The 25,428-nt window shown below is 35.3% G+C and overlaps 22 pseudogenes; all 22 read right to left on the bottom strand.

Annotated features, from left to right (window-relative positions):
* Nucleotides 1-524: 524 nt before the first annotated feature.
* On the bottom strand, nucleotides 525-643 carry LOC145643959 (5S ribosomal RNA; annotated as a pseudogene).
* Nucleotides 644-2,092: 1,449 nt separating this feature from the next.
* LOC145644701 (5S ribosomal RNA) lies at nucleotides 2,093-2,211 on the bottom strand (annotated as a pseudogene).
* A 1,006-nt stretch (nucleotides 2,212-3,217) lies between these two features.
* LOC145643958 (5S ribosomal RNA) lies at nucleotides 3,218-3,336 on the bottom strand (annotated as a pseudogene).
* A 680-nt stretch (nucleotides 3,337-4,016) lies between these two features.
* Nucleotides 4,017-4,137, bottom strand: LOC145645931 (5S ribosomal RNA; annotated as a pseudogene).
* A 793-nt stretch (nucleotides 4,138-4,930) lies between these two features.
* Nucleotides 4,931-5,051, bottom strand: LOC145645880 (5S ribosomal RNA; annotated as a pseudogene).
* Nucleotides 5,052-6,532: 1,481 nt separating this feature from the next.
* Nucleotides 6,533-6,653, bottom strand: LOC145646065 (5S ribosomal RNA; annotated as a pseudogene).
* A 794-nt stretch (nucleotides 6,654-7,447) lies between these two features.
* Nucleotides 7,448-7,568, bottom strand: LOC145645879 (5S ribosomal RNA; annotated as a pseudogene).
* A 3,060-nt stretch (nucleotides 7,569-10,628) lies between these two features.
* Nucleotides 10,629-10,749, bottom strand: LOC145645878 (5S ribosomal RNA; annotated as a pseudogene).
* Nucleotides 10,750-11,542: 793 nt separating this feature from the next.
* Nucleotides 11,543-11,663, bottom strand: LOC145645334 (5S ribosomal RNA; annotated as a pseudogene).
* A 792-nt stretch (nucleotides 11,664-12,455) lies between these two features.
* LOC145645877 (5S ribosomal RNA) lies at nucleotides 12,456-12,576 on the bottom strand (annotated as a pseudogene).
* A 793-nt stretch (nucleotides 12,577-13,369) lies between these two features.
* Nucleotides 13,370-13,490, bottom strand: LOC145645876 (5S ribosomal RNA; annotated as a pseudogene).
* A 793-nt stretch (nucleotides 13,491-14,283) lies between these two features.
* Nucleotides 14,284-14,404, bottom strand: LOC145645875 (5S ribosomal RNA; annotated as a pseudogene).
* A 792-nt stretch (nucleotides 14,405-15,196) lies between these two features.
* Nucleotides 15,197-15,315, bottom strand: LOC145644994 (5S ribosomal RNA; annotated as a pseudogene).
* Nucleotides 15,316-15,886: 571 nt separating this feature from the next.
* LOC145645873 (5S ribosomal RNA) lies at nucleotides 15,887-16,007 on the bottom strand (annotated as a pseudogene).
* A 1,594-nt stretch (nucleotides 16,008-17,601) lies between these two features.
* On the bottom strand, nucleotides 17,602-17,720 carry LOC145650817 (5S ribosomal RNA; annotated as a pseudogene).
* Nucleotides 17,721-18,291: 571 nt separating this feature from the next.
* On the bottom strand, nucleotides 18,292-18,412 carry LOC145646183 (5S ribosomal RNA; annotated as a pseudogene).
* A 790-nt stretch (nucleotides 18,413-19,202) lies between these two features.
* LOC145644719 (5S ribosomal RNA) lies at nucleotides 19,203-19,321 on the bottom strand (annotated as a pseudogene).
* A 792-nt stretch (nucleotides 19,322-20,113) lies between these two features.
* On the bottom strand, nucleotides 20,114-20,232 carry LOC145646206 (5S ribosomal RNA; annotated as a pseudogene).
* A 463-nt stretch (nucleotides 20,233-20,695) lies between these two features.
* LOC145645146 (5S ribosomal RNA) lies at nucleotides 20,696-20,814 on the bottom strand (annotated as a pseudogene).
* A 1,233-nt stretch (nucleotides 20,815-22,047) lies between these two features.
* On the bottom strand, nucleotides 22,048-22,166 carry LOC145644793 (5S ribosomal RNA; annotated as a pseudogene).
* Nucleotides 22,167-23,541: 1,375 nt separating this feature from the next.
* Nucleotides 23,542-23,660, bottom strand: LOC145646205 (5S ribosomal RNA; annotated as a pseudogene).
* A 463-nt stretch (nucleotides 23,661-24,123) lies between these two features.
* Nucleotides 24,124-24,242, bottom strand: LOC145645145 (5S ribosomal RNA; annotated as a pseudogene).
* Nucleotides 24,243-25,428: the final 1,186 nt, after the last annotated feature.

Here is a 25,428-nt window from a genome sequence, read left to right as displayed (position 1 = left end):
CAGGTACTAACAGATAGTTTGATTTAATTATTCACTGCACTTCAAATTTGAGCTTGATAGCTTGAACATAAATTTAAGGGATGCAATAAAATCTTACAGCACCTGCTATTCCCTGGTACTAAAAGATTTCTATTTAATCTGTACACATCACTTACAAGCATGTCAGTTGCATATTAAATTAAAGTGATGCAAGAAAAACTTACAGCATCTGCTATTCCCAGGTGCTAACAGATAGTTTGATTTAATTATTCACTGCACTTCAAATTTGAGCTTGATAGCTTGAACATAAATTTAAGGGATGCAATAAAATCTTACAGCACCTGCTATTCCCTTGTACTAATAGATTTCTATTTAATCTGTACACTTCACTTACAAGCATGTCAGTTGCATATTAAATTAAAGTGATGCAAGAAAAACTTACAGCAGCTCGTAGTCCAAGGTGCTAAAAGATAGTTTTTTGATGAATCACTGCAATTCACATTCAGGCATGTGAGTTGGAGAGTAAATTAAAGTGATGCAAGAAAAGCTTACAGCACCTGGTATTCCTAGATAGGGTCCCACCTCAGTACTTTTCAGGCACAAACTTGCTTAGCTTCCAAGTTCAGATGAGATTGGACGTTCTGAAGCTGGTATGGCCGTAAACCTTAAACACTTACTCAAATTGCCTAATCATAGAAAATATGATCAAAGACCAATCTGACATTTTTTTTTATTAATCCCTGCACTTGACATTCTAGAATGTTGTCTTGAAAGTAAATTAAAATGATGCAATAAAAGCTTACAACATCTGGTATTCGGAGGCACTAACAGACAGTTTTTTTATTAATCACTGCACTTCACATTCAAGCATGTTAGTTGGAGAGTAAATTAAAGTGATGCAATAAATACTTACAGCATCTGCTATTCCCAGGTGCTAACAGATAGTTTGATTTAATTATTCACTGCACTTCAAATTTGAGCTTGATAGCTTGAACATAAATTTAAGGGATGCAATAAAATCTTACAGCACCTGCTATTCCCTGGTACTAATAGATTTCTATTTAATCTGTACACTTCACATTCAAGCATGTCAGTTGCATATTAAATTAAAGTGATGCAAGAAAAACTTACAGCATCTGCTATTCCCAGGTGCTAACAGATAGGTTTTTTTAATTAATCACTGCACTTCACATCCTAGCATGTCATCTTGAAAGTAAATTAAAGTGATGCAAGAGAAGCTTACAGCATCTCATAGTCCAAGGTGCTAAAAGATAGTTTTTTGATGAATCACTGCACTTCACATTCAGGCATGTGAGTTGGAGAGTAAATGAAAGTGATGCAAAAAAAACTAACAGCATCTGCTATTCCCAGGTGCTAACAGATAGTTTTTTTTATTAATCACTGCACTTCACATTTGAGAATGTCAGCTTGAAAGTAAATTAAAGTGATGCAAGAAAAGCTTACAGCATCTGCTATTCCCAGGTGCTAACAGATAGTTTGATTTAATTATTCACTGCACTTCAAATTTGAGCTTGATAGCTTGAACATAAATTTAAGGGATGCAATAAAATCTTACAGCACCTGCTATTCCCTGGTACTAATAGATTTCTATTTAATCTGTACACTTCACTTACAAGCATGTCAGTTGCATATTAAATTAAAGTGATGCAAGAAAAACTTACAGCAGCTCGTAGTCCAAGGTGCTAAAAGATAGTTTTTTGATGAATCACTGCAATTCACATTCAGGCATGTGAGTTGGAGAGTAAATGAAAGTGATGCAAAAAAAACTTACAGCATCTGCTATTCCCAGGTGCTAACAGATAGGTTTTTTTATTAATCACTGCACTTCACATTCAAGCATGTCAATTGGAGAGTAAATTAAAGTGATGCAATAAAATCTTACAGCACCTGCTATTCCCTGGTACTAATAGATTTCTATTTAATCTGTACACTTCACTTACAAGCATGTCAGTTGCATATTAAATTAAAGTGATGCAAGAAAAACTTACAGCATCTGCTATTCCCAGGTGCTAAAAGATAGGTTTTTTTATTAATCACTGCACTTCACATTTGAGCATGTCAGCTTGAAAGTAAATTAAAGTGATGCAAGAAAAGCTTACAGCACCTGGTATTCCTAGATAGGGTCCCACATCAGTACTATTCAGGCACAAACTTGCTTAGCTTCCAAGTTCAGATGAGATTGGACGTTCTGAAGCTGGTATGGCCATAAACCTTACACAGTTACTCAAATTGCCTGATCATAGAAAATATGATCAAAGACCAATCTGACATTTTTTTTTATTAATCCCTGCACTTGACATTCTAGAATGTTATCTTGAAAGTAAATTAAAATGATGCAATAAAAGCTTACAACATCTGGTATTCGGAGGCACTAACAGACAGTTTTTTTATTAATCACTGCACTTCACATTCAAGCATGTTAGTTGGAGATTAAATTAAAGTGATGCAATAAATACTTACAGCATCTGCTATTCCCAGGTGCTAACAGATAGTTTGATTTAATTATTCACTGCACTTCAAATTTGAGCTTGATAGCTTGAACATAAATTTAAGGGATGCAATAAAATCTTACAGCACCTGCTATTCCCTGATACTAATAGATTTCTATTTAATCTGTACACTTCACTTACAAGCATGTCAGTTGCATATTAAATTAAAGTGATGCAATAAATACTTACAGCATCTGCTATTCCCAGGTACTAACAGATAGTTTGATTTAATTATTCACTGCACTTCAAATTTGAGCTTGATAGCTTGAACATAAATTTAAGGGATGCAATAAAATCTTACAGCACCTGCTATTCCCTGGTACTAAAAGATTTCTATTTAATCTGTACACATCACTTACAAGCATGTCAGTTGCATATTAAATTAAAGTGATGCAAGAAAAACTTACAGCATCTGCTATTCCCAGGTGCTAACAGATAGTTTGATTTAATTATTCACTGCACTTCAAATTTGAGCTTGATAGCTTGAACATAAATTTAAGGGATGCAATAAAATCTTACAGCACCTGCTATTCCCTTGTACTAATAGATTTCTATTTAATCTGTACACTTCACTTACAAGCATGTCAGTTGCATATTAAATTAAAGTGATGCAAGAAAAACTTACAGCAGCTCGTAGTCCAAGGTGCTAAAAGATAGTTTTTTGATGAATCACTGCAATTCACATTCAGGCATGTGAGTTGGAGAGTAAATTAAAGTGATGCAAGAAAAGCTTACAGCACCTGGTATTCCTAGATAGGGTCCCACCTCAGTACTTTTCAGGCACAAACTTGCTTAGCTTCCAAGTTCAGATGAGATTGGACGTTCTGAAGCTGGTATGGCCGTAAACCTTAAACACTTACTCAAATTGCCTAATCATAGAAAATATGATCAAAGACCAATCTGACATTTTTTTTTATTAATCCCTGCACTTGACATTCTAGAATGTTGTCTTGAAAGTAAATTAAAATGATGCAATAAAAGCTTACAACATCTGGTATTCGGAGGCACTAACAGACAGTTTTTTTATTAATCACTGCACTTCACATCCTAGCATGTCATCTTGAAAGTAAATTAAAGTGATGCAAGAGAAGCTTACAGCATCTCATAGTCCAAGGTGCTAAAAGATAGTTTTTTGATGAATCACTGCACTTCACATTCAGGCATGTGAGTTGGAGAGTAAATGAAAGTGATGCAAAAAAAACTTACAGCATCTGCTATTCCCAGGTGCTAACAGATAGTTTTTTTTATTAATCACTGCACTTCACATTTGAGAATGTCAGCTTGAAAGTAAATTAAAGTGATGCAAGAAAAGCTTGCAGCACCTGCTATTCCCTGGTACTAAAATATTTCTATTTAATCTGTACACTTCACATACAAGCATGTCAGTTGCATATTAAATTAAAGTGATGCAAGAAAAACTTACAGCATCTGCTATTCCCAGGTGCTAACAGATAGTTTTTTTTATTAATCACTGCACTTCACATTTGAGAATGTCAGCTTGAAAGTAAATTAAAGTGATGCAAGAAAAGCTTACAGCACATGGTATTCCTAGGTAGGGTCCCACCTCAGTACTATCCAGGCACAAACTTGCTTAGCTTCCAAGTTCAGATGAGACTGGAGGCGTGCTGAAGCTGGTATGGCTGTAAACCTTAAACACTTACTCAAATTGCCTAATCATAGAAAATATGATCAAAGACCAATCTGACATTTTTTTTTATTAATCCCTGCACTTGACATTCTAGAATGTTATCTTGAAATTAAATTAAAATGATGCAATAAAAGCTTACAACATCTGGTATTCGGAGGCACTAACAGACAGTTTTTTTATTAATCACTGCACTTCACATTCAAGCATGTCAGTTGGAGAGTAAATTAAAGTGATGCAATAAAAACTTACAGCATCTGCTATTCCCAGGTGCTAACAGATAGTTTGATTTAATTATTCACTGCACTTCAAATTTGAGCTTGATAGCTTGAACATAAATTTAAGGGATGCAATAAAATCTTACAGCACCTGCTATTCCCTGGTACTAAAATATTTCTATTTAATCTGTACACTTCACATACAAGCATGTCAGTTGCATATTAAATTAAAGTGATGCAAGAAAAACTTACAGCATCTGCTATTCCCAGGTGCTAACAGATAGGTTTTTTTAATTAATCACTGCACTTCACATCCTAGCATGTCATCTTGAAAGTAAATTAAAGTGATGCAAGAGAAGCTTACAGCATCTCATAGTCCAAGGTGCTAAAAGATAGTTTTTTGATGAATCACTGCACTTCACATTCAGGCATGTGAGTTGGAGAGTAAATGAAAGTGATGCAAAAAAAACTTACAGCATCTGCTATTCCCAGGTGCTAACAGATAGTTTTTTTTATTAATCACTGCACTTCACATTTGAGAATGTCAGCTTGAAAGTAAATTAAAGTGATGCAAGAAAAGCTTACAGCACATGGTATTCCTAGGTAGGGTCCCACCTCAGTACTATCCAGGCACAAACTTGCTTAGCTTCCAAGTTCAGATGAGACTGGAGGCGTGCTGAAGCTGGTATGGCCGTAAACCTTAAACACTTACTCAAATTGCCTAATCATAGAAAATATGATCAAAGACCAATCTGACATTTTTTTTTATTAATCCCTGCACTTGACATTCTAGAATGTTATCTTGAAAGTAAATTAAAATGATGCAATAAAAGCTTACAACATCTGGTATTCGGAGGCACTAACAGACAGTTTTTTTATTAATCACTGCACTTCACATTCAAGCATGTCAGTTGGAGAGTAAATTAAAGTGATGCAATAAAAACTTACAGCATCTGCTATTCCCAGGTGCTAACAGATAGTTTTTTTTATTAATCACTGCACTTCACATTTGAGAATGTCAGCTTGAAAGTAAATTAAAGTGATGCAAGAAAAGCTTGCAGCACCTGCTATTCCCTGGTACTAAAATATTTCTATTTAATCTGTACACTTCACATACAAGCATGTCAGTTGCATATTAAATTAAAGTGATGCAAGAAAAACTTACAGCATCTGCTATTCCCAGGTGCTAACAGATAGTTTTTTTAATTAATCACTGCACTTCACATCCTAGCATGTCATCTTGAAAGTAAATTAAAGTGATGCAAGAGAAGCTTACAGCATCTCATAGTCCAAGGTGCTAAAAGATAGTTTTTTGATGAATCACTGCACTTCACATTCAGGCATGTGAGTTGGAGAGTAAATGAAAGTGATGCAAAAAAAACATACAGCATCTGCTATTCCCAGGTGCTAACAGATAGTTTTTTTTATTAATCACTGCACTTCACATTTGAGAATGTCAGCTTGAAAGTAAATTAAAGTGATGCAAGAAAAGCTTACAGCACATGGTATTCCTAGGTAGGGTCCCACCTCAGTACTATCCAGGCACAAACTTGCTTAGTTTCCAAGTTCAGATGAGACTGGAGGCGTGCTGAAGCTGATATGGCCGTAAACCTTAAACACTTACTCAAATTGCCTAATCATAGAAAATATGATCAAAGACCAATCTGACATTTTTTTGATTAATCCCTGCACTTGACATTCTAGAATGTTATCTTGAAAGTAAATTAAAATGATGCAATAAAAGTTTACAACATCTGGTATTCGGAGGCACTAACAGACAGTTTTTTTATTAATCACTGCACTTCACATTCAAGCATGTCAGTTGGAGAGTAAATTAAATTGATGCAATAAAAACTTACAGCACCTGCTATTCCCTGGTGCTAACAGATAGTTTGATTTAATTATTCACTGCACTTCAAATTTGAGCTTGAGAGCTTGAACATAAATTTAAGGGATGCAATAAAATCTTACAGCACCTGCTATTCCCTGGTACTAATAGATTTCTATTTAATCTGTACACTTCACTTACAAGCATGTCAGTTGCGTATTAAATTAAAGTGATGCAAGAAAATCTTACAGCATCTGCTATTCCCAGGTGCTAACAGATAGTTTTTTTATAAATCACTGCACTTCACATTTGAGAATGTCAGCTTGAAAGTAAATTAAAGTGATGCAAGAAAAGCTTACAGCACATGGTATTCCTAGGTAGGGTCCCACCTCAGTACTATCCAGGCACAAACTTGCTTAGCTTCCAAGTTCAGATGAGACTGGAGGCGTGCTGAAGCTGGTATGGCCATAAACCTTAAACACTTACTCAAATTGCCTAATCATAGAAAATATGATCAAAGACCAATCTGACATTTTTTTTTATTAATCCCTGCACTTGACATTCTAGAATGTTATCTTGAAAGTAAATTAAAATGATGCAATAAAAGCTTACAACATCTGGTATTCGGAGGCACTAACAGACAGTTTTTTTATTAATCACTGCACTTCACATTCAAGCATGTCAGTTGGAGAGTAAATTAAAGTGATGCAATAAAAACTTACAGCATCTGCTATTCCCAGGTGCTAACAGATAGTTTGATTTAATTATTCACTGCACTTCAAATTTGAGCTTGATAGCTTGAACATAAATTTAAGGGATGCAATAAAATCTTACAGCACCTGCTATTCCCTGGTACTAAAATATTTCTATTTATTCTGTACACTTCACATACAAGCATGTCAGTTGCATATTAAATTAAAGTGATGCAAGAAAAACTTACAGCATCTGCTATTCCCAGGTGCTAACAGATAGGTTTTTTTAATTAATCACTGCACTTCACATCCTAGCATGTCATCTTGAAAGTAAATTAAAGTGATGCAAGAGAAGCTTACAGCATCTCATAGTCCAAGGTGCTAAAAGATAGTTTTTTGATGAATCACTGCACTTCACATTCAGGCATGTGAGTTGGAGAGTAAATGAAAGTGATGCAAAAAAAACTTACAGCATCTGCTATTCCCAGGTGCTAACAGATAGTTTTTTTTTATTAATCACTGCACTTCACATTTGAGAATGTCAGCTTGAAAGTAAATTAAAGTGATGCAAGAAAAGCTTACAGCACATGGTATTCCTAGGTAGGGTCCCACCTCAGTACTATCCAGGCACAAACTTGCTTAGCTTCCAAGTTCAGATGAGACTGGAGGCGTGCTGAAGCTGGTATGGCCGTAAACCTTAAACACTTACTCAAATTGCCTAATCATAGAAAATATGATCAAAGACCAATCTGACATTTTTTTTTATTAATCCCTGCACTTGACATTCTAGAATGTTATCTTGAAAGTAAATTAAAATGATGCAATAAAAGCTTACAACATCTGGTATTCGGAGGCACTAACAGACAGTTTTTTTATTAATCACTGCACTTCACATTCAAGCATGTCAGTTGGAGAGTAAATTAAAGTGATGCAATAAAAACTTACAGCATCTGCTATTCCCAGGTGCTAACAGATAGTTTGATTTAATTATTCACTGCACTTCAAATTTGAGCTTGATAGCTTGAACATAAATTTAAGGGATGCAATAAAATCTTACAGCACCTGCTATTCCCTGGTACTAAAATATTTCTATTTAATCTGTACACTTCACATACAAGCATGTCAGTTGCATATTAAATTAAAGTGATGCAAGAAAAACTTACAGCATCTGCTATTCCCAGGTGCTAACAGATAGGTTTTTTTAATTAATCACTGCACTTCACATCCTAGCATGTCATCTTGAAAGTAAATTAAAGTGATGCAAGAGAAGCTTACAGCATCTCATAGTCCAAGGTGCTAAAAGATAGTTTTTTGATGAATCACTGCACTTCACATTCAGGCATGTGAGTTGGAGAGTAAATGAAAGTGATGCAAAAAAAACTTACAGCACCTGCTATTCCCAGGTGCTAACAGATAGTTTTTTTTATTAATCACTGCACTTCACATTTGAGAATGTCAGCTTGAAAGTAAATTAAAGTGATGCAAGAAAAGCTTACAGCACATGGTATTCCTAGGTAGGGTCCCACCTCAGTACTATCCAGGCACAAACTTGCTTAGCTTCCAAGTTCAGATGAGATTGGAGGCGTGCTGAAGCTGGTATGGACATAAACCTTAAACACTTACTCAAATTGCATAATCATAGAAAATATGATCAAAGACCAATCTGACATTTTTTTTTATTAATCCCTGCACTTGACATTCTAGAATGTTATCTTGAAAGTAAATTAAAATGATGCAATAAAAGCTTACAACATCTGGTATTCGGAGGCACTAACAGACAGTTTTTTTATTAATCACTGCACTTCACATTCAAGCATGTCAGTTGGAGAGTAAATTAAAGTGATGCAATAAAAACTTACAGCATCTGCTATTCCCAGGTGCTAACAGATAGTTTGATTTAATTATTCACTGCACTTCAAATTTGAGCTTGATAGCTTGAACATAAATTTAAGGGATGCAATAAAATCTTACAGCACCTGCTATTCCCTGGTACTAATAGATTTCTATTTAATCTGTACACTTCACTTACAAGCATTTCAGTTAAATATTAAATTAAAGTGATGCAAGAAAAACTTACAGCATCTGCTATTCCCAGGTGCTAACAGATAGGTTTTATTAATTAATCACTGCACTTCACATCCTAGCATGTCATCTTGAAAGTAAATTAAAGTGATGCAAGAGAAGCTTACAGCATCTCATAGTCCAAGGTGCTAAAAGATAGTTTTTTGATGAATCACTGCACTTCACATTCAGGCATGTGAGTTGGAGAGTAAATGAAAGTGATGCAAAAAAAACTTACAGCACCTGCTATTCCCAGGTGCTAACAGATAGTTTTTTTTATTAATCACTGCACTTCACATTTGAGAATGTCAGCTTGAAAGTAAATTAAAGTGATGCAAGAAAAGCTTACAGCACATGGTATTCCTAGGTAGGGTCCCACCTCAGTACTATCCAGGCACAAACTTGCTTAGCTTCCAAGTTCAGATGAGATTGGAGGCGTGCTGAAGCTGGTATGGACATAAACCTTAAACACTTACTCAAATTGCATAATCATAGAAAATATGATCAAAGACCAATCTGACATTTTTTTTTATTAATCCCTGCACTTGACATTCTAGAATGTTATCTTGAAAGTAAATTAAAATGATGCAATAAAAGCTTACAACATCTGGTATTCGGAGGCACTAACAGACAGTTTTTTTATTAATCACTGCACTTCACATTCAAGCATGTCAGTTGGAGAGTAAATTAAAGTGATGCAATAAAAACTTACAGCATCTGCTATTCCCAGGTGCTAACAGATAGTTTGATTTAATTATTCACTGCACTTCAAATTTGAGCTTGATAGCTTGAACATAAATTTAAGGGATGCAATAAAATCTTACAGCACCTGCTATTCCCTGGTACTAATAGATTTCTATTTAATCTGTACACTTCACTTACAAGCATTTCAGTTAAATATTAAATTAAAGTGATGCAAGAAAAACTTAAAGCATCTGCTATTCCCAGGTGCTAACAGATAGGTTTTATTAATTAATCACTGCACTTCACATCCTAGCATGTCATCTTGAAAGTAAATTAAAGTGATGCAAGAGAAGCTTACAGCAGCTCGTAGTCCAAGGTGCTAAAAGATAGTTTTTTGATGAATCACTGCACTTCACATTCAGGCATGTGAGTTGGAGAGTAAATGAAAGTGATGCAAAAAAAACTTACAGCATCTGCTATTCCCAGGTGCTAACAGATAGTTTGATTTAATTATTCACTGCACTTCAAATTTGAGCTTGATAGCTTGAACATAAATTTAAGGGATGCAATAAAATCTTACAGCACCTGCTATTCCCTGGTACTAAAATATTTCTATTTAATCTGTACACTTCACATACAAGCATGTCAGTTGCATATTAAATTAAAGTGATGCAAGAAAAACTTACAGCATCTGCTATTCCCAGGTGCTAACAGATAGGTTTTTTTAATTAATCACTGCACTTCACATCCTAGCATGTCATCTTGAAAGTAAATTAAAGTGATGCAAGAGAAGCTTACAGCATCTCATAGTCCAAGGTGCTAAAAGATAGTTTTTTGATGAATCACTGCACTTCACATTCAGGCATGTGAGTTGGAGAGTAAATGAAAGTGATGCAAAAAAAACTTACAGCATCTGCTATTCCCAGGTGCTAACAGATAGTGTTTTTTTTAATCACTGCACTTCACATTTGAGAATGTCAGCTTGAAAGTAAATTAAAGTGATGCAAGAAAAGCTTACAGCACATGGTATTCCTAGGTAGGGTCCCACCTCAGTACTATCCAGGCACAAACTTGCTTAGCTTCCAAGTTCAGATGAGACTGGAGGCGTGCTGAAGCTGGTATGGCCGTAAACCTTAAACAATTACTCAAATTGCCTAATCATAGAAAATATGATCAAAGACCAATCTGACATTTTTTTTTATTAATCCCTGCACTTGACATTCTAGAATGTTATCTTGAAAGTAAATTAAAATGATGCAATAAAAGCTTACAACATCTGGTATTCGGAGGCACTAACAGACAGTTTTTTTATTAATCACTGCACTTCACATTCAAGCATGTCAGTTGGAGAGTAAATTAAAGTGATGCAATAAAAACTTACAGCATCTGCTATTCCCAGGTGCTAACAGATAGTTTGATTTAATTATTCACTGCACTTCAAATTTGAGCTTGATAGCTTGAACATAAATTTAAGGGATGCAATAAAATCTTACAGCACCTGCTATTCCCTGGTACTAAAATATTTCTATTTAATCTGTACACTTCACATACAAGCATGTCAGTTGCATATTAAATTAAAGTGATGCAAGAAAAACTTACAGCATCTGCTATTCCCAGGTGCTAACAGATAGGTTTTTTTAATTAATCACTGCACTTCACATCCTAGCATGTCATCTTGAAAGTAAATTAAAGTGATGCAAGAGAAGCTTACAGCATCTCATAGTCCAAGGTGCTAAAAGATAGTTTTTTGATGAATCACTGCACTTCACATTCAGGCATGTGAGTTGGAGAGTAAATGAAAGTGATGCAAAAAAAACTTACAGCATCTGCTATTCCCAGGTGCTAACAGATAGTTTTTTTTATTAATCACTGCACTTCACATTTGAGAATGTCAGCTTGAAAGTAAATTAAAGTGATGCAAGAAAAGCTTACAGCACCTGGTATTCCTAGGTAGGGTCCCACCTCAGTACTATCCAGGCACAAACTAGCTTAGCTTCCAAGTTCAGATGAGACTGGAGGCGTGCTGAAGCTGGTATGGCCGTAAACCTTAAACACTTACTCAAATTGCCTAATCATAGAAAATATGATCAAAGACCAATCTGACATTTTTTTTTATTAATCCCTGCACTTGACATTCTAGAATGTTATCTTGAAAGTAAATTAAAATGATGCAATAAAAGCTTACAACATCTGGTATTCGGAGGCACTAACAGACAGTTTTTTTATTAATCACTGCACTTCACATTCAAGCATGTCAGTTGGAGAGTAAATTAAAGTGATGCAATAAATACTTACAGCATCTGCTATTCCCAGGTGCTAAGAGATAGTTTGATTTAATTATTCACTGCACTTCAAATTTGAGCTTGATAGCTTGAACATAAATTTAAGGGATGCAATAAAATCTTACAGCACCTGCTATTCCCTGGTACTAAAATATTTCTATTTAATCTGTACACTTCACATACAAGCATGTCAGTTGCATATTAAATTAAAGTGATGCAAGAAAAACTTACAGCATCTGCTATTCCCAGGTGCTAACAGATAGGTTTTTTTAATTAATCACTGCACTTCACATCCTAGCATGTCATCTTGAAAGTAAATTAAAGTGATGCAAGAGAAGCTTACAGCATCTCATAGTCCAAGGTGCTAAAAGATAGTTTTTGATGAATCACTGCACTTCACATTCAGGCATGTGAGTTGGAGAGTAAATGAAAGCGATGCAAAAAAAACTTACAGCATCTGCTATTCCCAGGTGCTAACAGATAGTTTTTTTTATTAATCACTGCACTTCACATTTGAGAATGTCAGCTTGAAAGTAAATTAAAGTGATGCAAGAAAAGCTTACAGCACATGGTATTCCTAGGTAGGGTCCCACCTCAGTACTATCCAGGCACAAACTTGCTTAGCTTCCAAGTTCAGATGAGACTGGAGGCGTGCTGAAGCTGGTATGGCCGTAAACCTTAAACACTTACTCAAATTGCCTAATCATAGAAAATATGATCAAAGACCAATCTGACATTTTTTTTTATTAATCCCTGCACTTGACATTCTAGAATGTTATCTTGAAAGTAAATTAAAATGATGCAATAAAAGCTTACAACATCTGGTATTCGGAGGCACTAACAGACAGTTTTTTTATTAATCACTGCACTTCACATTCAAGCATGTCAGTTGGAGAGTAAATTAAAGTGATGCAATAAAAACTTACAGCATCTGCTATTCCCAGGTGCTAACAGATAGTTTGATTTAATTATTCACTGCACTACAAATTTGAGCTTGATAGCTTGAACATAAATTTAAGGGATGCAATAAAATCTTACAGCACCTGCTATTCCCTGGTACTAAAATATTTTTATTTAATCTGTACACTTCACATACAAGCATGTCAGTTGCATATTAAATTAAAGTGATGCAAGAAAAACTTACAGCATCTGCTATTCCCAGGTGCTAACAGATAGGTTTTTTTAATTAATCACTGCACTTCACATCCTAGCATGTCATCTTGAAAGTAAATTAAAGTGATGCAAGAGAAGCTTACAGCATCTCATAGTCCAAGGTGCTAAAAGATAGTTTTTTGATGAATCACTGCACTTCACATTCAGGCATGTGAGTTGGAGAGTAAATGAAAGTGATGCAAAAAAAACTTAGAGCATCTGCTATTCCCAGGTGCTAACAGATAGTTTTTTTTATAAATCACTGCACTTCACATTTGAGAATGTCAGCTTGAAAGTAAATTAAAGTGATGCAAGAAAAGCTTACAGCACATGGTATTCCTAGGTAGGGTCCCACCTCAGTACTATCCAGGCACAAACTTGCTTAGCTTCCAAGTTCAGATGAGACTGGAGGCGTGCTGAAGCTGGTATGGCCGTAAACCTTAAACACTTACTCAAATTGCCTAATCATAGAAAATATGATCAAAGACCAATCTGACATTTTTTTTTATTAATCCCTGCACTTGACATTCTAGAATGTTATCTTGAAAGTAAATTAAAATGATGCAATAAAAGCTTACAACATCTGGTATTCGGAGGCACTAACAGACAGTTTTTTTATTAATCACTGCACTTCACATTCAAGCATGTCAGTTGGAGAGTAAATTAAAGTGATGCAATAAAAACTTACAGCATCTGCTATTCCCAGGTGCTAACAGATAGTTTGATTTAATTATTCACTGCACTACAAATTTGAGCTTGATAGCTTGAACATAAATTTAAGGGATGCAATAAAATCTTACAGCACCTGCTATTCCCTGGTACTAAAATATTTTTATTTAATCTGTACACTTCACATACAAGCATGTCAGTTGCATATTAAATTAAAGTGATGCAAGAAAAACTTACAGCATCTGCTATTCCCAGGTGCTAACAGATAGGTTTTTTTAATAAATCACTGCACTTCACATCCTAGCATGTCATCTTGAAAGTAAATTAAAGTGATGCAAGAGAAGCTTACAGCATCTCATAGTCCAAGGTGCTAAAAGATAGTTTTTTGATGAATCACTGCACTTCACATTCAGGCATGTGAGTTGGAGAGTAAATGAAAGTGATGCAAAAAAAACTTAGAGCATCTGCTATTCCCAGGTGCTAACAGATAGTTTTTTTTATAAATCACTGCACTTCACATTTGAGAATGTCAGCTTGAAAGTAAATTAAAGTGATGCAAGAAAAGCTTACAGCACATGGTATTCCTAGGTAGGGTCCCACCTCAGTACTATCCAGGCACAAACTTGCTTAGCTTCCAAGTTCAGATGAGACTGGAGGCGTGCTGAAGCTGGTATGGCCGTAAACCTTAAACACTTACTCAAATTGCCTAATCATAGAAAATATGATCAAAGACCAATCTGACATTTTTTTTTATTAATCCCTGCACTTGACATTCTAGAATGTTATCTTGAAAGTAAATTAAAATGATGCAATAAAAGCTTACAACATCTGGTATTCGGAGGCACTAACAGACAGTTTTTTTATTAATCACTGCACTTCACATTCAAGCATGTCAGTTGGAGAGTAAATTAAAGTGATGCAATAAAAACTTACAGCATCTGCTATTCCCAGGTGCTAACAGATAGTTTGATTTAATTATTCACTGCACTTCAAATTTGAGCTTGATAGCTTGAACATAAATTTAAGGGATGCAATAAAATCTTACAGCACCTGCTATTCCCTGGTACTAAAAGATTTCTATTTAATCTGTACACTTCACATACAAGCATGTCAGTTGCATATTAAATTAAAGTGATGCAAGAAAAACTTACAGCATCTGCTATTCCCAGGTGCTAACAGATAGGTTTTTTTATTAATCACTGCACTTCACATCCTAGCATGTCATCTTGAAAGTAAATTAATGTAATGCAAGAGAAGCTTACAGCAGCTCGTAGTCCAAGGTGCTAAAAGATAGTTTTTTGATGAATCACTGCACTTCACATTCAGGCATGTGAGTTGGAGAGTAAATGAAAGTGATGCAAAAAAAACTTACAGCATCTGCTATTGCCAGGTGCTAACAGATAGGTTTTTTTATTAATCACTGCACTTCACATTTGAGCATGTCAGCTTGAAAGTAAATTAAAGTGATGCAAGAAAAGCTTACAGCACCTGGTATTCCTAGATAGGGTCCCACCTCAGTACTATTCAGGCACAAACTTGCTTAGCTTCCAAGTTCAGAGGAGATTGGACGTCCTGAAGCTGGTATGGCCGTAAACCTTAAACACTTACTCAAATTGCCTAATCATAGAAAATATGATCAAAGACCAATCTGACATTTTTTTTTATTAATCCCTGCACTTGACATTCTAGAATGTTGTCTTGAAAGTAAATTAAAATGATGCAATAAAAGCTTACAACATCTGGTATTCGGAGGCACTAACAGACAGTTTTTTTATTAATCACTGCACTTCACATTCAAGCATGTCAGTTGGAGAGTAAATTAAAGTGATGCAATAAATACTTACAGCATCTGCTATTCCCAGGTGCTAACAGATAGTTTGATTTAATTATTCACTGCACTTCAAATTTGAGCTTGATAGCTTGAACATAAATTTAAGGGATGCAATAAAATCTTACAGCACCTGCTATTCCCTGGTACTAATAGATTTCTATTTAATCTGTACACTTCACTTACAAGCATGTCAGTTGCATATTAAATTAAAGTGATGCAAGAAAATCTTACAGCATCTGCTATTCCCAGGTGCTAACAGATAGTTTTTTTTATTAATCTCTGCACTTCACATTTGAGAATGTCAGCTTGAAAGTAAATTAAAGTGATGCAAGAAAAGCTTACAGCACATGGTATTCCTAGGTAGGGTCCCACCTCAGTACTATCCAGGCACAAACTTGCTTAGCTTCCAAGTTCAGATGAGACTGGAGGCGTGCTGAAGCTGGTATGGCCGTAAACCTTAAACACTTACTCAAATTGCCTAATCATAGAAAATATGATCAAAGACCAATCTGACATTTTTTTTATTAATCCCTGCACTTGACATTCTAGAATATTGTCTTGAAAGTAAATTAAAATGATGCAATAAAAGCTTACAACATCTGGTATTCGGAGGCACTAACAGACAGTTTTTTTATTAATCACTGCAATTCACATTCAAGCATGTCATCTTGAAAGTAAATTAAAGTGATGCAAGAGAAGCTTATAGCATCTCATAGTCCAAGGTGCTAAAAGATAGTTTTTTGATGAATCACTGCACTTCACATTCAGGCATGTCAGTTGGAGAGTAAATTAAAGTGATGCAATAAATACTTACAGCTTCTGCTATTCCCAGGTGCTAACAGATAGTTTGATTTAATTATTCACTGCACTTCAAATTTGAGCTTGATAGCTTGAACATAAATTTAAGGGATGCAATAAAATCTTACAGCACCTGCTATTCCCTGGTACTAATAGATTTCTATTTAATCTGTACACTTCACATTCAGGCATGTGAGTTGGAGAGTAAATGAAAGTGATGCAAAAAAAACTTACAGCATCTGCTATTCCCAGGTGCTAACAGATAGTTTTTTTTATTAATCACTGCACTTCACATTTGAGAATGTCAGCTTGAAAGTAAATTAAAGTGATGCAAGAATAGCTTACAGCACATGGTATTCCTAGGTAGGGTCCCACCTCAGTACTATCCAGGCACAAACTTGCTCAGCTTCCAAGTTCAGATGAGATCGGAGGCGTGCTGAAGCTGGTAAGGCCGTAAACCTTAAACACTTACTCAAATTGCCTAATCATAGAAAATATGATCAAAGACCAATCTGACATTTTTTTTATTAATCCCTGCACTTGACATTCTAGAATGTTATCTTGAAAGTAAATTAAAATGATGCAATAAAAGCTTACAACATCTGGTATTCGGAGGCACTAACAGACAGTTTTTTTATTAATCACTGCACTTCACATTCAAGCATGTCAGTTGGAGAGTAAATTAAAGTGATGCAATAAAAACTTACAGCATCTGCTATTCCCAGGTGCTAACAGATAGTTTGATTTAATTATTCACTGCACTTCAAATTTGAGCTTGATAGCTTGAACATAAATTTAAGGGATGCAATAAAATCTTACAGCACCTGCTATTCCCTGGTACTAATAGATTTCTATTTAATCTGTACACTTCACTTACAAGCATGTCAGTTGCATATTAAATTAAAGTGATGCAAGAAAAACTTACAGCATCTGCTATTCCCAGGTGCTAACAGATAGTTTTTTTTTAATTAATCACTGCACTTCACATCCTAGCATGTCATCTTGAAAGTAAATTAATGTGATGCAAGAGAGGCTTACAGCATCTCATAGTCCAAGGTGCTAAAAGATAGTTTTTTGATGAATCACTGCACTTCACATTCAGGCATGTGAGTTGGAGAGTAAATGAAAGTGATGTAAAAAAAACTTACAGCATCTTCTATTCCCAGGTGCTAACAGATAGTTTTTTTTATTAATCACTGCACTTCACATTTGAGCATGTCAGCTTGAAAGTAAATTAAAGTGATGCAAGAAAAGCTTACAGCACCTGGTATTCCTAGATAGTGTCCCACCTCAGTACTATTCAGGCACAAACTTGCTTAGCTTCCAAGTTCAGATGAGATTGGACGTCCTGAAGCTGGTATGGCCGTAAACCTTAAACACTTACTCAAATTGCCTAATCATAGAAAATATGATCAAAGACCACTCTGACATTTTTTTTTATTAATCCCTGCACTTGACATTCTAGAATGTTGTCTTGAAAGTAAATTAAAATGATGCAATAAAAGCTTACAACATCTGGTATTCGGAGGCACTAACAGACAGTTTTTTTATTAATCACTGCACTTCACATTCAAGCATGTCAGTTGGAGAGTAAATTAAAGTGATGCAATAAATACTTACAGCATCTGCTATTCCCAGGTGCTAACAGATAGTTTGATTTAATTATTCACTGCACTTCAAATTTGAGCTTGATAGCTTGAACATAAATTTAAGGGATGCAATAAAATCTTACAGCACCTGCTATTCCCTGGTACTAATAGATTTCTATTTAATCTGTACACTTCACATTCAGGCATGTGAGTTGGAGAGTAAATGAAAGTGATGCAAAAAAAACTTACAGCATCTGCTATTCCCAGGTGCTAACAGATAGTTTTTTTTATTAATCACTGCACTTCACATTTGAGAATGTCAGCTTGAAAGTAAATTAAAGTGATGCAAGAAAAGCTTACAGCACATGGTATTCCTAGGTAGGGTCCCACCTCAGTACTATCCAGGCACAAACTTGCTCAGCTTCCAAGTTCAGATGAGATTGGAGGCGTGCTGAAGCTGGTATGGCCGTAAACCTTAAACACTTACTCAAATTGCCTAATCATAGAAAATATGATCAAAGACCAATCTGACATTTTTTTAATTAATCCCTGCACTTGACATTCTAGAATGTTATCTTGAAAGTAAATTAAAATGATGCAATAAAAGCTTACAACATCTGGTATTCGGAGGCACTAACAGACAGTTTTTTTATTAATCACTGCACTTCACATTCAAGCATGTCAGTTGGAGAGTAAATTAAAGTGATGCAATAAAAACTTACAGCATCTGCTATTCCCAGGTGCTAACAGATAGTTTGATTTAATTATTCACTGCACTTCAAATTTGAGCATGATAGCTTGAACATAAATTTAAGGGATGCAATAAAATCTTACAGCACCTGCTATTCCCTGGTACTAATAGATTTCTATTTAATCTGTACACTTCACTTACAAGCATGTCAGTTGCATATTAAATTAAAGTGATGCAAGAAAAACTTACAGCATCTGCTATTCCCAGGTGCTAACAGATAGGTTTTTTTATTAATCACTGCACTTCACATCCTAGCATGTCATCTTGAAAGTAAATTAATGTGATGCAAGAGAAGCTTACAGCAGCTCGTAGTCCAAGGTGCTAAAAGATAGTTTTTTGATGAATCACTGCACTTCACATTCAGGCATGTGAGTTGGAGAGTAAATGAAAGTGATGCAAAAAAAACTTACAGCACCTGCTATTCCCAGGTGCTAACAGATAGTTTTTTTATTAATCACTGCACTTCACATTTGAGAATGTCAGCTTGAAAGTAAATTAAAGTGATGCAAGAAAAGCTTACAGCACATGGTATTCCTAGGTAGGGTCCCACCTCAGTACTATCCAGGCACAAACTTGCTTAGCTTCCAAGTTCAGATGAGATTGGACGTTCTGAAGCTGGTATGGCCATAAACCTTAAACACTTACTCAAATTGCCTAATCATAGAAAATATGATCAAAGACCAATCTGACATTTTTTTTAATTAATCCCTGCACTTGACATTCTAGAATGTTGTCTTGAAAGTAAATTAAAATGATGCAATAAAAGCTTACAACATCTGCTATTCGGAGGCACTAACAGACAGTTTTTTTATTAATCACTGCACTTCACATTCAAGCATGTCAGTTGGAGAGTAAATTAAAGTGATGCAATAAATACTTACAGCATCTGCTATTCCCAGGTGCTAACAGAAAGTTTGATTTAATTATTCACTGCACTTCAAATTTGAGCTTGATAGCTTGAACATAAATTTAAGGGATGCAATAAAATCTTACAGCACCTGCTATTCCCTGGTACTAAAAGATTTCTATTTAATCTGTACACTTCACATACAAGCATGTCAGTTGCATTTTAAATTAAAGTGATGCAAGAAAATCTTACAGCATCTGCTATTCCCAGGTGCTAACAGATAGGTTTTTTTATTAATCACTGCACTTCACATCCTAGCATGTCATCTTGAAAGTAAATTAATGTGATGCAAGAGAAGCTTACAGCAGCTCGTAGTCCAAGGTGCTAAAAGATAGTTTTTTGATGAATCACTGCACTTCACATTCAGGCATGTGAGTTGGAGAGTAAATGAAAGTGATGCAAAAAAAACTTACAGCATCTGCTATTCCCAGGTGCTAACAGATAGGTTTTTTTATTAATCACTGCACTTCACATTTGAGCATGTCAGCTTGAAAGTAAATTAAAGTGATGCAAGAAAAGCTTACAGCAACTGGTATTCCTAGATAGGGTGCCACCTCAGTACTATTCAGGCACAAACTTGCTTAGCTTCCAAGTTCAGATGAGATTGGACGTCCTGAAGCTGGTATGGCCGTAAACCTTAAACACTTACTCAAATTGCCTAATCATAGAAAATATGATCAAAGACCAATCTGACATTTTTTTTATTAATCCCTGCACTTGACATTCTAGAATGTTATCTTGAAAGTAAATTAAAATGATGCAATAAAAGCTTACAACATCTGGTATTCGGAGGCACTAACAGACAGTTTTTTTAATTAATCACTGCACTTCACATCCTAGCATGTCATCTTGAAAGTAAATTAATGTGATGCAAGAGAGGCTTACAGCATCTCATAGTCCAAGGTGCTAAAAGATAGTTTTTTGATGAATCACTGCACTTCACATTCAGGCATGTGAGTTGGAGAGTAAATGAAAGTGATGCAAAAAAAACTTACAGCATCTGCTATTCCCAGGTGCTAAGAGATAGTTTTTTTTATTAATCACTGCACTTCACATTTGAGAATGTCAGCTTGAAAGTAAATTAAAGTGATGCAAGAAAAGCTTACAGCACATGGTATTCCTAGGTAGGGTCCGACCTCAGTACTATCCAGGCACAAACTTGCTTAGCTTCCAAGTTCAGATGAGATTGGACGTTCTGAAGCTGGTATGGCCGTAAACCTTAAACACTTACTCAAATTGCCTAATCATAGAAAATATGATCAAAGACCAATCTGACATTTTTTTTTATTAATCCCTGCACTTGACATTCTAGAATGTTGTCTTGAAAGTAAATTAAAATGATGCAATAAAAGCTTACAACATCTGGTATTCGGAGGCACTAACAGACAGTTTTTTTATTAATCACTGCACTTCACATTCAAGCATGTTAGTTGGAGAGTAAATTAAAGTGATGCAATAAATACTTACAGCATCTGCTATTCCCAGGTGCTAACAGATAGTTTGATTTAATTATTCACTGCACTTCAAATTTGAGCTTGATAGCTTGAACATAAATTTAAGGGATGCAATAAAATCTTACAGCACCTGCTATTCCCTGGTACTAAAATATTTCTATTTAATCTGTACACTTCACATACAAGCATGTCAGTTGCATATTAAATTAAAGTGATGCAAGAAAAATTTACAGCATCTGCTATTCCCAGGTGCTAACAGATAGGTTTTTTTAATTAATCACTGCACTTCACATCCTAGCATGTCATCTTGAAAGTAAATTAAAGTGATGCAAGAGAAGCTTACAGCATCTCATAGTCCAACGTTCTAAAAGATAGTTTTTTGATGAATCACTGCACTTCACATTCAGGCATGTGAGTTGGAGAGTAAATGAAAGTGATGCAAAAAAAACTTACAGCATCTGCTATTCCCAGGTGCTAACAGATAGTTTGATTTAATTATTCACTGCACTTCAAATTTGAGCTTGATAGCTTGAACATAAATTTAAGGGATGCAATAAAATCTTACAGCACCTGCTATTCCCTGGTACTAATAGATTTCTATTTAATCTGTACACTTCACTTACAAGCATGTCAGTTGCATATTAAATTAAAGTGATGCAAGAAAATCTTACAGCATCTGCTATTCCCAGGTGCTAACAGATAGGTTTTTTTAATTAATCACTGCACTTCACATCCTAGCATGTCATCTTGAAAGTAAATTAATGTGATGCAAGAGAAGCTTACAGCAGCTCGTAGTGCAAGGTGCTAAAAGATAGTTTTTTGATGAATCACTGCACTTCACATTCAGGCATGTGAGTTGGAGAGTAAATGAAAGTGATGCAAAAAATACTTACAGCATCTGCTATTCCCAGGTGCTAACAGATAGGTTTTTTTATTAATCACTGCACTTCACATTTGAGCATGTCAGCTTGAAAGTAAATTAAAGTGATGCAAGAAAAGCTTACAGCACCTGGTATTCCTAGATAGGGTCCCACCTCAGTACTATTCAGGGACAAACTTGCTTAGCTTCCAAGTTCAGATGAGATTGGACGTTCTGAAGCTGGTATGGCCGTAAACCTTAAACACTTACTCAAATTGCCTAATCATAGAAAATATGATCAAAGACCAATCTGACATTTTTTTTTATTAATCCCTGCACTTGACATTCTAGAATGTTGTCTTGAAAGTAAATTAAAATGATGCAATAAAAGCTTACAACATCTGGTATTCGGAGGCACTAACAGACAGTTTTTTTATTAATCACTGCACTTCACATTCAAGCATGTCAGTTGGAGAGTAAATTAAAGTGATGGAATAAATACTTACAGCATCTGCTATTCCCAGGTGCTAACAGATAGTTTGATTTAATTATTCACTGCACTTCAAATTTGAGCTTGATAGCTTGAACATAAATTTAAGGGATGCAAAAAAATCTTACAGCACCTGCTATTCCCTGGTACTAATAGATTTCTATTTAATCTGTACACTTCACTTACAAGCATGTCAGTTGCATATTAAATTAAAGTGATGCAAGAAAATCTTACAGCATCTGCTATTCCCAGGTGCTAACAGATAGGTTTTTTTATTAATCACTGCACTTCACATCCTAGCATGTCATCTTGAAAGTAAATTAATGTGATGCAAGAGAAGCTTACAGCAGCTCGTAGTCCAAGGTGCTAAAAGATAGTTTTTTGATGAATCACTGCACTTCACATTCAGGCATGTGAGTTGGAGAGTAAATGAAAGTGATGCAAAAAAAACTTACAGCATCTGCTATTCCCAGGTGCTAACAGATAGGTTTTTTTATTAATCACTGCACTTCACATTTGAGCATGTCAGCTTGAAAGTAAATTAAAGTGATGCAAGAAAAACTTACAGCAACTGGTATTCCTAGATAGGGTGCCACCTCAGTACTATTCAGGCACAAACTTGCTTAGCTTCCAAGTTCAGATGAGATTGGACGTCCTGAAGCTGGTATGGCCGTAAACCTTAAACACTTACTCAAATTGCCTAATCATAGAAAATATGATCAAAGACCAATCTGACATTTTTTTTTATTAATCCCTGCACTTGACATTCTAGAATGTTATCTTGAAAGTAAATTAAAATGATGCAATAAAAGCTTACAACATCTGGTATTCGGAGGCACTAACAGACAGTTTTTTTAATTAATCACTGCACTTCACATCCTAGCATGTCATCTTGAAAGTAAATTAATGTGATGCAAGAGAGGCTTACAGCATCTCATAGTCCAAGGTGCTAAAAGATAGTTTTTTGATGAATCACTGCACTTCACATTCAGGCATGTGAGTTGGAGAGTAAATGAAAGTGATGCAAAAAAAACTTACAGCATCTGCTATTCCCAGGTGCTAACAGATAGGTTTTTTTATTAATCACTGCACTTCACATTTGAGCATGTCAGCTTGAAAGTAAATTAAAGTGATGCAAGAAAAGCTTACAGCAACTGGTATTCCTAGATAGGGTGCCACCTCAGTACTATTCAGGCACAAACTTGCTTAGCTTCCAAGTTCAGATGAGATTGGACGTCCTGAAGCTGGTATGGCCGTAAACCTTAAACACTTACTCAAATTGCCTAATCATAGAAAATATGATCAAAGACCAATCTGACATTTTTTTTATTAATCCCTGCACTTGACATTCTAGAATGTTATCTTGAAAGTAAATTAAAATGATGCAATAAAAGCTTACAACATCTGGTATTCGGAGGCACTAACAGACAGTTTTTTTAATTAATCACTGCACTTCACATCCTAGCATGTCATCTTGAAAGTAAATTAATGTGATGCAAGAGAGGCTTACAGCATCTCATAGTCCAAGGTGCTAAAAGATAGTTTTTTGATGAATCACTGCACTTCACATTCAGGCATGTGAGTTGGAGAGTAAATGAAAGTGATGCAAAAAAAACTTACAGCATCTGCTATTCCCAGGTGCTAACAGATAGTTTTTTTTATTAATCACTGCACTTCACATTTGAGAATGTCAGCTTGAAAGTAAATTAAAGTGATGCAAGAAAAGCTTACAGCACATGGTATTCCTAGGTAGGGTCCGACCTCAGTACTATCCAGGCACAAACTTGCTTAGCTTCCAAGTTCAGATGAGATTGGACGTTCTGAAGCTGGTATGGCCGTAAACCTTAAACACTTACTCAAATTGCCTAATCATAGAAAATATGATCAAAGACCAATCTGACATTTTTTTTTATTAATCCCTGCACTTGACATTCTAGAATGTTGTCTTGAAAGTAAATTAAAATGATGCAATAAAAGCTTACAACATCTGGTATTCGGAGGCACTAACAGACAGTTTTTTTATTAATCACTGCACTTCACATTCAAGCATGTTAGTTGGAGAGTAAATTAAAGTGATGCAATAAATACTTACAGCATCTGCTATTCCCAGGTGCTAACAGATAGTTTGATTTAATTATTCACTGCACTTCAAATTTGAGCTTGATAGCTTGAACATAAATTTAAGGGATGCAATAAAATCTTATAGCACCTGCTATTCCCTGGTACTAAAATATTTCTATTTAATCTGTACACTTCACATACAAGCATGTCAGTTGCATATTAAATTAAAGTGATGCAAGAAAAATTTACAGCATCTGCTATTCCCAGGTGCTAACAGATAGGTTTTTTTAATTAATCACTGCACTTCACATCCTAGCATGTCATCTTGAAAGTAAATTAAAGTGATGCAAGAGAAGCTTACAGCATCTCATAGTCCAACGTTCTAAAAGATAGTTTTTTGATGAATCACTGCACTTCACATTCAGGCATGTGAGTTGGAGAGTAAATGAAAGTGATGCAAAAAAAACTTACAGCATCTGCTATTCCCAGGTGCTAACAGATAGTTTGATTTAATTATTCACTGCACTTCAAATTTGAGCTTGATAGCTTGAACATAAATTTAAGGGATGCAATAAAATCTTACAGCACCTGCTATTCCCTGGTACTAATAGATTTCTATTTAATCTGTACACTTCACTTACAAGCATGTCAGTTGCATATTAAATTAAAGTGATGCAAGAAAATCTTACAGCATCTGCTATTCCCAGGTGCTAACAGATAGGTTTTTTTATTAATCACTGCACTTCACATCCTAGCATGTCATCTTGAAAGTAAATTAATGTGATGCAAGAGAAGCTTACAGCAGCTCGTAGTCCAAGGTGCTAAAAGATAGTTTTTTGATGAATCACTGCACTTCACATTCAGGCATGTGAGTTGGAGAGTAAATGAAAGTGATGCAAAAAAAACTTACAGCATCTGCTATTCCCAGGTGCTAACAGATAGGTTTTTTTATTAATCACTGCACTTCA

Source organism: Electrophorus electricus, chromosome 13 (genome assembly GCF_041902795.1).
Source record: "Electrophorus electricus isolate QZ-2024a chromosome 13, ASM4190279v1, whole genome shotgun sequence".
Classification (NCBI taxonomy): domain Eukaryota; kingdom Metazoa; phylum Chordata; class Actinopteri; order Gymnotiformes; family Gymnotidae; genus Electrophorus; species Electrophorus electricus.
This window is presented reverse-complemented; position numbering and strand designations above follow the sequence as displayed.